Source organism: Pinus tabuliformis, chromosome 2_2 (genome assembly GCF_031772625.1).
Source record: "Pinus tabuliformis cultivar Carrire ecotype Pingquan chromosome 2_2, CPIR1, whole genome shotgun sequence".
NCBI classification, from domain to species: domain Eukaryota; kingdom Viridiplantae; phylum Streptophyta; class Pinopsida; order Pinales; family Pinaceae; genus Pinus; species Pinus tabuliformis.
Genome location: NC_142300.1, coordinates 497,121,351 through 497,136,019, shown reverse-complemented (window position 1 = coordinate 497,136,019; position 14,669 = coordinate 497,121,351).

Genomic DNA, 14,669 nt, shown 5'->3' with positions numbered 1-14,669 from the left:
TAGGAAACATTCAAAAGAAAAATTGTAATTCTGGGTCTGCAAGTCTAAGTGCACCCTAATCAGAAAAGAAGAAAAAATGTTAGGAAAGTAGGATGGGTAGGTAGCTGTGGTTGCAGAAAGCTGATTCATGATCAATTTTGTGTTTCAAACTGTGTTTTATCTTTACAGATCACATTGCAGGCAGTTTTCATTCAGAAAGAGATCAAAGCTGGACATCACTAACTTCCCCTTCTTCTAATTCCCCAAGTCACTTACTAACTCCCCAAAGAGGACAAGATCTGCTTGAGCCTCTTAGTTTCATCATCATCCATATCAGTTGCCTTGGTGAAGATCTGCTTCACTCAAGGACTTCATCTCTTTGCAAATTCTTTTCCCCAAAATTTAGCCTAAGGTCCCTGACCTTAGCGCCTGCTTATCACCTTCATATTAACTATTAATAGTATTACATAACTCCCTAGCAGTCTTCCCCTTCCCCTATTAAAACTATGTACATAAAACTCCCCTATGTAAATATCCCCACCCTGGCAATATAGCCATATTTTTATAAGTCCGGGGAAAAAATGGTCCATCTGGGGCTGTTTTTAGCCCATCCGAGTCATAACAGGGATTAATCTGACACCTGGTCAGACTAATAACCTCTCCCCTAGCCCTAAAACCCTCAAAAACCCCTAATTCACCCCCAAACCAAACTTTTGTGCATAAAATATTAATCCCGCTCATTTAAAAACCCATAAAGCCCCATTTCCTAAGTCTAAAACACTAACCCGTGCTCATTAAACCCGTTTAACTCTCAAACTCCGCCATTGCCATAGTTTAAACCCACCCGCGCATACATTAAAAACAAAATATTCCTGTGAATATTCCCCGCCCTAACTACCCGCCACCTCGCGTCTGCCACCAACCATTGGATTTCCCGCCCCGCAGATCAACGGTGGGCGGGCCGCCCCATCCCCGACCTGCCCAAAGGTTAGCGTCCGGGAGATGGGCAGTATTACTGCCATACCTCCCTCCACGCGTCACCTTCTGGGCTGTGGCGGAGGCCCCCCTCACAAAACCACCATCTCCAAAAAGCGGTGTGCCACAATACTACTTACCACCTCCTGCCCTGTGACGTCACTGCTTACGTCACCCCCTGCACAGTCGCCGCTCATGTCACCCCCTTGCCCAGTCATCGCGACACATCAACCGCCTGCGTGGCCTCCTGCCACCGTGTCGCTGAGTCATCTACCTGCATGGCCCCTTGCCACGTGTCATGCCACGTCACCGTCTGTACATGATGACGTCATGCTGATGTCATCCCATCACGTCATCATGTTGACGTCATCGCTGAAGTCACCCGCCGTACAACATCACATCATGCTGACGTCATCAACACTTTTTTGGCGCGAAGGAGCAAAAGTCGCACTTCGGAGCCCCGGAATCCGATTCTGAGGCAGTTTTTGATGAGCGATTTGCGCCATCGCAGGATTTTTTAGGCCAAAATGGAGAATCTTTAGGGAATCTTCAGGGAATCTTTTCATCATACGGCCCCAGGAAGCCCAAAAGGCGCAAAAATGACTCGTTTTCTTCGCAGAGCATACCGAAAGGAGCAGAAGACAGTTCCAGAGGATATAGAGGTCGAACGGCAGCCATCAATGCGTGATTAGACCCGCAGCACATGAGAACAACAATCCAGATTTTGTCAAAGAGTATCAGAAGAAAGAAAAGACGCCAAAGAGTATCAGCAAAGATTTTTTAGGGGCTCGAAGCACCTGTATATTAATGAAGCCCCCAGAAAGTCAAATTAGGCATCATCAGCCCATCCTTACCTTCAAATCACAATTAAGGCATTCAAAGCCACAGGAAATCAAAGAAGCAGAAACCCATGCACATTTATTTCAGAAGCACCTACACCAAGGACTACATAAGTTATTCAGTTTTGATACGGCCGCCCCAGCGCAGCCTGAGATATTTTCATGCATTTATTTCAGATAGGAGTAGGTAAATTAATTATTCTTTATGACCTAATTAGGTCAAGATGTAATAAATAACTCTGTGGATAGCAAGTTTTGCCCTATATATACCACCCTCTGTATAGTTTTAAGGGTTGGTCGATTGAGAATTTTCACTAGAGACTCGCACTGTATACCTGACCGTTTCTATAATCAAAGATTGCAGAAAGCTTGGAGAGCAGACTGTCTGTTGTAAATGAATGTTTTGGAGATATAAAGATGGAATTCTTGTGCTGCAGCCTGAAAAAATAAGTGCATCTTACCTCTGTTTATTGTTTGCCACTATCTATATAGCAGAAAGAAAGAATAGCCTAGAATTAGTTTAAATACTCTCTATGCTCAATTTCTATTATTCCTTTATGTTTTCCTCTGTTTGAATTGGTTACGAATATGAATTCCTCCTGGCTCATGTTTACCCCAATTCACCTGTGTCTGCCAATTATCTAGGGATTCTTTACTACCCCTAGGTAGCACTCTGTTACCTCCTTCGTTAAGCTGATTGAGAGATTCTTAATTGCCTCTCATTACTTAGCATTCTTTCCATCACTTAGACCTGAAACATTGTTTCATGCTCAGCTATCTTGCTCCATTATCCCTCTCTTGTGACCGAAGAAATGCACCAGCAGTTCTCCTCCTTCACTCCATGCCCAATGGTTTGAAACTTCCAGACTATGCCTTGCCTCTCTGTCTGAAAACATCAATTTTCCCACCAAAAACAAAACAAAAACCCTCTGAACTTGAGACCTAGCCTAAAATCCTTTTCAAACAAAGCTAAATCTAAAAGAGAGAGCCCTCTCTGATTGCAGGTTGGCTAGAACCTGCAGTCCAAAGTTGGTCTGTGGTTACCTCAACCGTATCCTTTCTGGAGCTTAAGGACAACTTGAGTGATAACATAATGGCGACTCCACTAGGGAACTTCCTCAGATAGTTTCACGAACAAGGTAAGAAAGCTCTGCTGAGACCATAAATCAAACTTTCCAATTGCTGTTTATCTCTTAAAACTACAGATGAAGCTTGAATGTCAGCGAGGAAGCCTTTGAGACTGTCTTTTGCTTTGCATTAACAAGAGTAAATAAATGTTGCTTCAGTCAATCTTCATGCTAGTTTTAAGTTACAAACAAGTTGTCCCATATTTTAATTAGTCCCTTGTCGATTACAAAAACATTCCCAGGAAAAATACCCAAAAACAATTTGGAAGCTGGCTCCCAAGAAAAATCCACGATATACAAGGTCAAATCCAGACCCCAACCCTCCAGCTATTTCTGAAAACCCTAATATAATCCCGAAAATCCTTAGGAAGCAAGAAGGACAAGAAAATTTTGATGATTTGAGCCCTGAAACAACTTACCGTAGCTGTTTTCCGACTCCTGTCAAGGTTTTGTTCCGTTCAACCCCTATTTCCATCAGTTCATCATCTACATCCCGTAGTACTCCTTCCACACCTTCATTCACTGCACATACTGACACCATTGTTTTTTCCAGCGTTCCAGTTACTCCTGTGATCCCCGTCACTCCAGTTGTTCCACTTATCCCCGTTGTTCCACTTATACCTGCCAATATGGCTAATAGATATGCACCCCTACAATTACCTGCTAATGTTGGGGCTTTACCTCAAGAGTACCAATCTAAAATCACATATTTTGACAGCACCGGTCCTTTCACAGCCATTCAGCATACCAAAAGAATGCAAGACTATTTTGAAAACTATGAAATAGACGCTGATAGTGTAAGGATGAGAATTTTTGTTCAAAGTTTGACAGGTGATGTAAGAACTTGGTTCAGATCACTTGCTGCAAATTCTATAACCACCCCAGATGAGCTTTACCAATCCTTTACCAACAGATGGGAGAAAAAGAAAGACCCCTTGCACATACTAGCTGAATATGATACGATCAAATGAGGTCCTCAAGAGACTGTTCTGGAGTACTGTGAAAGATTCAATAATGTATATAACGCAATACCACAGAACTTAAGGCCTCCACCCGATCTGGCCTTGTACAAATTTCCTGATGGATTCAACCCGGATATGGCATACCAGTTAAAAGAAAGAGCTCCTCAAACCCTTGCGGACATGCAAAATGTTGCTGTTAGTGTAGAAGCCAATTTAATTGCCAAAAGAAACCGAGCTAGAATGGAAAGAAGAACCACCTTTAAAGAAGAACCCTCAGCCTTTGACCAGAAGCTTGATGCTATTATCAATGGCCTGCAAAGGCTAGGAGAAAGAGTAGAAAATGTTGAGAGAAAAGCATCATGGGAAGGACAACAGTCTAATACCATAAGGAACCCAAATTTTAGAAAAACACAGAACACAAATGCTGGTAGGCCTAACCAAGACCATGATATAAGACCCCCTTTCCAAGATAATTATGTTGAAGGATCCACTTCTAGTGAACCCATAGAGGACACTCACATGAACTTAATGGATCTAAAGGGTGAGCATCAAACTGTCCTGTCCCAAGAAGACCAAAATGAACCCGATTACAATCAGTTTCAGACTAAGTCTGGCGAGTCTTTTGATTTTAAACAAGGCTATGATATCGCTGTGTATGAGGTACACAAACAATATAAGCTGAGAGCTAGGACCATTGACATTTCCGAACCTAGTAAAACAAAGGATGGCAAACAACCCAACAAGATTAAAAACAAGGCTGTCATAACAGAACCAGATGATATACCTGTTCCAAACCCGCATCAAGTGACTGTAGAAGACATAACAGACTCGTAGCCTTCGGTTGAGCAGGCTTCGCCACCTTCTTCCTCAAAATAAAATTCAAACAGTGTCCCAAAAAGCACTCCTGAAACTGAAAAACCGCAAGCAAAAACTTCCCATAACACTGATAAACAAGAGCAGATTGCTGAGAATTCAAATGAAACAGAAAAAACTGCCATTATCAACACCAAGACTCCACTGGAAAATCCATTTAACTTAGAGGCAGAGATAGGGAAACTCAAGATAGCCATTCCTCTTTCAGAACTGGCTAAACACGATGTATATAGGCAGCAAATTCAAAGGTCACTTCAAATTCCAGAAAACAAGGATGATGTAAATGTTTTACAAGATACCCCAGAGATGCTATTTGGCCCAGAAGTTAACGGAAAATCAACACATGGACCTATCCCACCCTTTTATTTCAGTTTGCATATACATGACAAAGTTTTGCACAATGCTATGTTTGACTCAGGGGCATCACACAATCTTATGCCCAAAGCAGTTATGGAAAAACTAAATCTTGATGTTACAAGACCTTACAAAGATCTGTACTCATTTGACTCAAGTCAAGTGAAATGTTTAGGCCTCATCAAAGACTTGTGTTTCTCCTTAGTCCAATATCCCAACAAGACCATCCTCATGGATGTAGTGGTGGCTGACATCCCACCAAAATACGGTATGCTCCTATCAAGATCATGGGGAGCAAAGCTCCAAGGATCCCTTCAATTAGACGTTTCCTACGCCACCATTTTATTCTTTGGACAACCAAAGAGACTATAGAGAGAAACGCTCATGAAATATGTGGTGAGTAGTGAGAGCAGGCCTGAAAATTTTCCCATTTACTCAATCCACTCTGATATGGATTCATTTATTTTGTTTAATCATGATACAAATGTTTCAATTGATAATGAGCCCTTCGCTTTAGAGCAACAAGCACACATCAATGAAGAATCGGTTGCACACACCCATGAAACTGTCATAGCAGCTGATGCAACCAGCCTACCAAAAGAAGTTCCCTAGACAGAAATTTTAAATCTGCCCAATCCTAAAAAAGCTCAATCTCTTGATACTGACCATAAGCAAGAAATCACATGGTATTTAGAGTTTGATGGCTCTATCAACAAGTTAGGAGCAGGGGCAGGTGTCTGGATTCACAACACATACAATAACCATGCAGAAGGCCATGCCTACAGACTGAACTTCAAATGCACAAATAACATGGCAGAGTATGAGGCTCTGCTTTTAGGCCTTAAACTGCTTAAAACTCTAGGAGCTGTAAAAGTGTCTATCTTGGGTGACTCTGACCTAGTTATACAACAGATGAAAGGTAATTTTGTCACCAACGACAACAGAATGAGAGCCTATAGGACCGCTGCTACAAACATACTCCAGGCATTCACTGAATTCAAGCTTGACAAGATTTCCAGAAATCACAACATTCATGCACACAGCCTAGCCACCTTTGCTAGTACATGTAAGCTTCCTTTTGACCCAAACCATCACTTCACGGCTGAAATAAAACATAGGCCTACTGTCCCAAACAACGTTAGAGATTGGCAAGTATTCGAAAATGATGCCCAAATTAACAGTTTCCTTACCCTCGAGCATGAATTTTCAAATATTAACATTGACATGGATGCTATGACAGATACAGAACACCAAACAACTGAAAATCAGCAAGATATAACAGCTGCAACAGTCAAGCAAATCATGAGACCGACTGTTTTTGACAAAGAAAACATAGAACAGCTGAAACAAACACAGATAGAAGAGATAGACAAAACAGAGGCAGAGGTCATTAACTTGAAAGATAATTTTTTGCCTGCTGGCCTAACCCCATTAGAAGATATGTTTGATGCTAATGACGTGCCCAGAAAACCAAAATTGCAGCCCATAAACACTGAAATAGAAGAACACAACATCGGGACACCAGAAAATCCGAAAATGATCAAACTGTCCAAAAATTTTCCACCTGATCAAAAGCCCAAGCACATTGACTTATTCAAAGAGTTCCAAGATGTATTTGCTTAGAGCTATGAGGATTTGAAATCCTATGACACCTCGGTAATTCAACACACCATTCCTTTAAAACCAAACCAGAAACCCTTCAAGCAGAAACTTAGAAGAATTAACCCCATGCTTCTTCCCCCGATTGAGAAGGAAGTAAAGAGGATGTTTGAAGCAGGCATAATAGCACCCATCAGATTTTCTGAATGGGTGTCCAATCTTGTTCCTACAAGAAAAAAGACAGGTGAAATCAGACTTTGTGTAGATCTCAGAAATTTAAACCAAGTCTCCCTAAAAGACCATTACCCTTTGCCTAAAATGGACCACATACTACAGAGAGTAGTGGGATCATCTAGAATCTCTTTGCTAGATGGTTTTTCAGGTTTTAACCAAATACTTGTTCACCCAGACGACCAAGACAAAATTGCTTTTACTACACCCTGGGGAACATTCAAGTATGTAAAGATGCCATTTGGTCTTAAAAACGCTGGTGCTACCTTTCAACGAGCAATGGATATTGCATTTGCAAAAGAAATACATGACTTCCTAGTTGTCTACCTTGATGACTTAACCCCATTCTCCAAATCTGATGAAGAACACCTCAAGCATCTTAGGCAAATTTTCATGACATGTAGGAAATATGGCATTTCCTTGAACCCCAAGAAGTCTCTGTTTGGCCTTGAAGAAGGAAAATTACTTGGCCACATCATATCAAAGGATGGGATCAGAATTGATCCTAAAAGAATACAAGCCATCCTCCAAATCCCATTTCCAAGAAACATTAAAGAGCTACAAGCATTCCTTGGGAAAATCAACTTCTTGAGAAGATTTATTCCAAATCTAGCTGAGCTGATAAGATTGTTAAGCAACACGTTAAAGAAGGATACCAAGGTAAAATGGCCTCTTGAAACCAAGCAAGCATTTGAGAGTATCAAATCAGCCTTAACACAAACCCTGTCCTAACTAGCCCACAGTTTGATAAAGATTTTATCATATTTTCGTTTGCATCAGATCACACTATAGTTGCTGTCCTGATGCAAAAGGATGAGCAGGGAGCTGAAAAGCCAATTGCTTTTTTCAGCCGAGCCTTAAGAGACGCCCCGTTGAAGTACCCAATCATGGAAAAATAGGCCTACCCACTTGTTAAGGCCATCAAGGATTTTAGAGTGTACATACTGTATTCACACGTAATTTCCTATGTCCCACACGCTGCTGTAAAAGACATATTGGCCCAAGAGGGATTAGAAGGCATAAGAGGTAAATGGATTGCAAACATCCTTGAATATGACATAGAAATAAAACCAACCAAGTTGATAAAGGGACAAGGTTTAGCTAAACTGATGTCCGAGAGGAATTTTCAAGCCTTAGAGATTAACCAGCTGGACAATGAACCGGAGCTGGCGACCACACAGATTAGTGAGATCTTTTTACAATCCCCATGGTATGCTAATATATGCTTTGTATTGTTAAACCTGTGTGCTCCCCCAGGATTGTCCAAAACAAAGAAAAGATTTTTGAAAATGAAGGCTTTAAAGTTTTGTGTTATAGATGGTGCATTATTTTGGAGAAATCATGAAGGCATATTGCTTAATTGCCTAACCATGAATGAAACTAACAACGTCATGAAAGAATTCCATGCAGGTGATTGCGGAGGACATCTATATTGGAAGTCTACTGCTGATAAAATTCTAAGGGCTGGCTTCTACTGGCCCACTCTTTTTGCAGATGTAAAAAAGTTTTCCATATCATGTCACAAATGCCAAATTTTTGAGGGCAAGAGAAAAATGTTACCCCTGTCCCTTAAACCAATCTCCATCGAAAAAACTTTTCAACAATGGGGTCTTGACTTCATTGGAGAAATCCATCCCTCTTCCTCAGGCCAACACAAATGGATTCTAACAGGCACCGACTATTTCACTAAGTGGGTTGAAGCCATTCCCTGTAGACAGGCCAATGATACCATTATTATCCAATTCCTTGAGTGCAATATCCTTTCCAGATTTGGCTGCCCTGAGAAAATCATCACTGACAATGCCGCTGCCTTTAAGTCCAAAAAGATGATCAATTTTTGCCACAGATTTCATATTACCTTGGGCCACTCCACAGCCTATTACCCTCAAGGCAATGGCTTGGCCGAATCATCTAACAAAAGCCTCATCAACATCATAAAGAAAGTGCTGGAAGAAAACAAGAAGAACTGGCACAAAAACTGGTAAATGCCCTATGGGAAAACAGACTTTCAAGCAAAAGATCAATTGGGATGAGCCCTTATGAGCTAGTATATGGCATGGAGGCTAGATTTCCTTCATCTCGGGGCATTCCTACTATCAAGCTATTACAAGAGATTCATGCTGAACCAAATGACATTCAAAGGAGAATCAATCAGACCATCCATCTGCAGCAAACCAGAGAACAAGTTTATGATAGAGCTCAGATTGTGTAAGAAAAGCTCAAAAGGACGTTTGATAAGAGAGCTAAAGCTGAAGATTTCAATGTTGGTGACAAAGTTCTAAAGTGGGATTCAAGAAGAGAAGACAAGGGTAAACATGCCAAGTTTGATTTTCTATGGAAAGGTCCATTTGTAATTTCTGTTGTTCAGGGAAACAACACTTATTTTCTCAGATCTATGGAGGACAGCACTGTTGAAGAAGGCCCTCTGAATGGCAGGATGTTGAAACATTATCATGATCCTTGTTGTTGAAACAATGCAAATTATGTAAATACCTTTGTACAACATTACTTGTAAATATCAGCACTCAGTTTTTATGTTTGTATAAACAGGTCGATTGTCTAAAGAATGGCAGTAAATTTGGTGAGGACTCAGCCAATGAAAATTTTCCAGTCTCAAGAGTATCAAAACAGAGCAAAAATTTCCAGTTCATATCAGCACCTTGCTCTAAGCAAAAGCAAGGCAAGCACAACAGTTTGATCCTTGTTCCTAAACTGTTTTAAAAGGCATGTTCCAGCAGCATTGCGCATAATTATCAAGCACGCAGAAGAAAGCAGGTGATGTTGTACCGTTCAAAGAAAGCTCAGTTGAGGAGGAGGTTGTTCACAATTCCAAGTTTATATTTTTAGCAGCCAAAACAAATGTTTCCAGTCTACAACAACAACAGAAGATCAAGGTAGTCTAACCTGCTGTTCTTGGCTTTTCACAAGGAAAAACCATCCCCAAGTGGAGCCACTGTTAGCCTCCTGCTGCAACAGGGTATCATCTTTCATGATTGACATTTTTACATGCCAAATATGTCATACTTTGCAAGCTGCAGTGTTCCATATTTCCAGATGAGACCAAAGAAGAAAGCCATGAAGTGTGCTGGTCCAAATGCCACTGCTGATTCCATTTTTGAGGAGTTGTCCCAATTTTGAAGAGTTTTTATTTAAGGGAGGTCCAAACAGTCTAATCTTGGTCTCCCTAGGTTTCAATTTCCTGTTGTAGAATATAGAGAATGCATCTGTCCAAACAATTTAACCTTGGCAGATTTTGTAGAGAGGTAGAGAATCAAAGGGACCCAACTGTTTAATCTGGGCCCTGGCAGAAATAAGTGCAGATTTAGATAGGAAACATTCAAAAGAAAAATTGTAATTCTGGGTTTGCAAGTCTAAGTGCACCCTAATCAGAAAATAAGAAAAAATGTTAGGAAAGTAGGATGGGTAGGTAGCTGTGGTTGCAGAAAGCTTATTCATGATCAATTTTGTGTTTTGAACTGTGTTTTATCTTTACAGATCACATTGCAGGCAGTTTTCATTCAGAAAGAGATCAAAGCTGGACATCACTAACTTCCCCTTCTTCTAATTCCCCAAGTCACTTACTAACTCCCCAAAGAGGACAAGATCTGCTTGAGCCTCTTAGTTTCATCATCATCCATATCAGTTGCCTTGGTGAAGATCTGCTTCACTCAAGGACTTCATCTCTTTGCAAATTCTTTTCCCCAAAATTTAGCCTAAGGTCCCTGACCTTAGCGCCTGCTTATCACCTTCATATTAACTATTAACAGTATTATATAACTCCCTAGCAGTCTTCCCCTTCCCCTATTAAAACTATGTACATAAAACTCCCCTATGTAAATATCCCCACCCTGGCAATATAGCCATATTTTTATAAGTCTGGGGAAAAAATGGTCCATCTGGGGCTGTTTTTAGCCCATTCAAGTCATAACAGGGATTAATCTAACACCTGGTCAAACTAATAACCTCTCCCCTAGCCCTAAAACCCTCAAAAACCCCCTAATTCACCCCCAAACCAAAGTTTTGTGCATAAAATATTAATCCCGCTCATTTAAAAACCCATAAAGCCCCATTTCCTAAGTCTAAAACACTAACCCGCGCTCATTAAACCCGTTTAACTCTCAAACTCCGCCATTCCCATAGTTTAAACCCACCCGCGCATACATTAAAAACAGAATATTCCTGTGAATATTCCCCGCCCTAACTACCCGCCACCTCGCGTCTGCCGCCAACCGTTGGATTGCCCGCCCCGCAGATCAACGGTGGGCGGGCCACCCCATCCCCGACCTGCCCGAAGGTTAGCGTCCGGGAGATGGGCGGTATTACCGCCGTACCTCCCGCCACGCATCACCTTCTGGGTTGTGGCGAAGGCCCCCCTCACGAAACCACCATCTCCAAAAAGCGGTGCGCCATAATACTGCTTACCACCTCCTGCCCTGTGACGTCGGTGCTTACGTCACCCCCTCTACAGTCGTCGCTCACGTCACCCCCTTGCCCAGTCACCGCGACACATCAACCGCCTGCGTGGCCTCCTGCCACCATGTTGCCGAGTCATCTGCCTGCGTGGCCCCTTACCACGTGTCATGCCACGTCACTGTCTGTACATGATGATGTCATGCTGACATCATCCCGCCACGTCATCGTGCTGACGTCATCGCTGACATCACCCGCTGTACAACGTCACATCATGCTGACGTCATGAGCACTCTTTTGGCGCGAAGGAGCAAAAGTCGCACTTCGGAGCCCCGGAATCCGATTCTGAGGCAGTTTTTGATGAGCGATTTGCGCCATCGCAGGATTTTTTAGGCCGAAATGGAGAATCTTTAGGGAATCTTTTCATCATACGGCCCCAGGAAGCCCAAAAGGCGCAAAAATGACCCGTTTTCTTCGCAGAGCATACCAAAAGGAGCAGAAGACAGTTCCAGAGGATACAGAGGCTGAACAGCGGCCATCAATGCGTGATTAGACCCGCAGCACATCAGAACAGTAGTCCAGATTTTGTCAAAGAGTATCAGAAGAAAGAAAAGACGCCAAAGAGTATCAGCAAAGATTTTTTAGGGGCTCGAAGCACCTGTACATTAATGAAGCCCCCAGAAAGTCAAATCAGGCATCATCAGCCCATCCTTACCTTCAAATCACAATTAAGGCATTCAAAGCCACAGGACAGCAAAGAAGCAGAAACCCATGCACATTTATTTCAGAAGCACCTGCACCAAGCCACCAAGGACTACATAAGTTATTCAGTTTTGATACGGCCGCCCCAGCGCAGCCTGAGATATTTTCATGCATTTATTTCAGATAGGAGTAGGTAAATTAATTATTCTTTATGACCTAATTAGGTCAAGATGTAATAAAGAACTCTGTGGATAGAAAGTTCCGCCCTATATATACCACCCTCTGTATAGTTTTAAGGGTTGGTTGATTGAGAATTTTCACTAGAGACTCGCACTGTATACTTGACCGTTTCTATAATCAAAGATTGCAGAAAGCTTGGAGAGCAGACTGTCTGTTGTAAATGAATGTTTTGGAGATATGAAGATGGAATTCTTGTGCTGCAGCCTGAAACAATAAGTGCATCTTACTTCTGTTTATTGTTTACCACTATCTAGATAGCAGAAAGAAAGAATAGCCTAGAATTAGTTTAAATACTCTCTATGCTCAATTTCTGCTATTCCTTTATGTTTTCCTCTGTTTGAATTGGTTACGAATATGAATTCCTCCTTGCTCATGTTTACCCCAATTCACCTGTGTCTGCCAATTATCTAGGGATTCTTTACTGCCCCTAGGTAGCGCTCTGTTACCTCCTCTGTTAAGCTGATTGAGAGATTCTTAATTGCCTCTCATTACTTAGCATTCTTTCCATCACTTAGAACTGAAACATTGTTTCATGCTCAGCTATCTTGCTCCATTATCCCTCTCTTATGACCGAAGAAATGCACCAGTAGTTCTCCTCCTTGACTCCATGCCCAATGGTTTGAAACTTCCAGACTATGTCTTGCCTCTCTGTCTGAAAACATCAATTTTCCCACCAAAAAAAAACAAAAACCCTCTGAACTCGAGACCTAGCCTAAAATCCTTTTCAAACAAAGCTAAATCTAAAAGAGAGAGCCCTCTCTGATTGCAGGTTGGCTAGAACCTGCAGTCCAAAATTGGTCTATGGTTACCTCGGTCGTATCCTTTCTGGAGCTTAAGGACAACCTGAGTGATAACACCACCCATTACTTTACTCAAATCTATTAAATAATTTTCAATCTCATAGAATAAAACTTTACAAATTATTTTTTCTATTTATCATTAAAAAAAATATATTATTAACATTTTTCTATAATGCTATCGATTATTATTTTGAAGATATTATAAAATTATTTCTCATAACTCGTGGTATGATAATACTTGAATTTTAATGCATATTTCATTGGTCATTGGATGGATAGTCATACTCTTGTACTTCTAAACAATCTAACAACTACGTTTGATGCTCTGGTTTGGTGCATATAGGTCAAATGTTGCGACTAATTTCACTCAAAGCAAGACAGAAAAGATCTAATACTTCGCCACATTATCACCCTGATGAGGTGTTTGGGTCTCAACAACCCCACAGTAACATTTAATGTTGTGGCGAGGCGCATTTAGAGATTTATCTAGGTGTTGAGTCCATGGTTTATTTCATATGTCTTGGTCGTTGTGAATTAGTTGTTGCTTTATTTTTTAAATAAATTTAGAATTAATTGGGGTTGGGTTTAGTTTATATATGGAAATAAAAATATTTATGGAATTCATGAGATAATTCATTTATAGAATATTTGTGAATTTCATTTTAAAATATAATTTATATATTCACAATTCATTTTTATCTTCAAGTCTATGTTTTTAAATTACAAATTATTTTTTTTAATCATTTTTTTAATTAATTAGATGCACACTCTAGTATTCTTTAATAAATTCATACACCATTAATATTCTTTAATAAAGCGAGTGTATGAGGAAAAATTTATAACTTAAATTATCATATGATATTTTCCATATTTTTCATGACATTATTTACATAATTTGAGGCATAATATTAATGGTTAGTTGTTATCTACTATTACTGAAGAAACTTGGAAACTAATTTACAAAATATTAACTTCATATGTCGAATGAGTGTGCAATTTTATTTCTTTTATTTATTATTCTATAGATTGCAATATCTCTTTTAAAAAAATATGAGTTGTTCTGCAATCAATTTGTTTATATATACAAATCTAACTTTCCAACATGTAACCAATCAAAAATTTATTATTATTGTTGTTGGGTAGGATTGGATTCTCCACCCTAACAACGGTGAATTACAAATAACCAAATATCTCAATTTACCAATTAGTAGAATCTAAATTAACCAAATTCTAAACCTTAACACTAATTTGAATTTAATATTTTTATTTTAATTTAGTTACATTTAAACTAAGTTCGGGGAGTAGCTACTATGTAGCATTTGTTATTTATACGTTTATGCTATTTAAATTAATTAAATTACTCACGATATTTAGTATTGATATGAAAATCCTCCATGACCTAATTTCAAATGAAATTAATTAATTAATTATTAAATATTATTATTAAATTCTAGATTAATTAATTATTATTACTAGGTTAGTTAATTATTGTTATTATCATTGTTTATTTTGGTAAGATAAGTAATAAAAGAAATAGCAAAACCAACCCATGGTATGACAAAGATTGTAAAAGTGCGA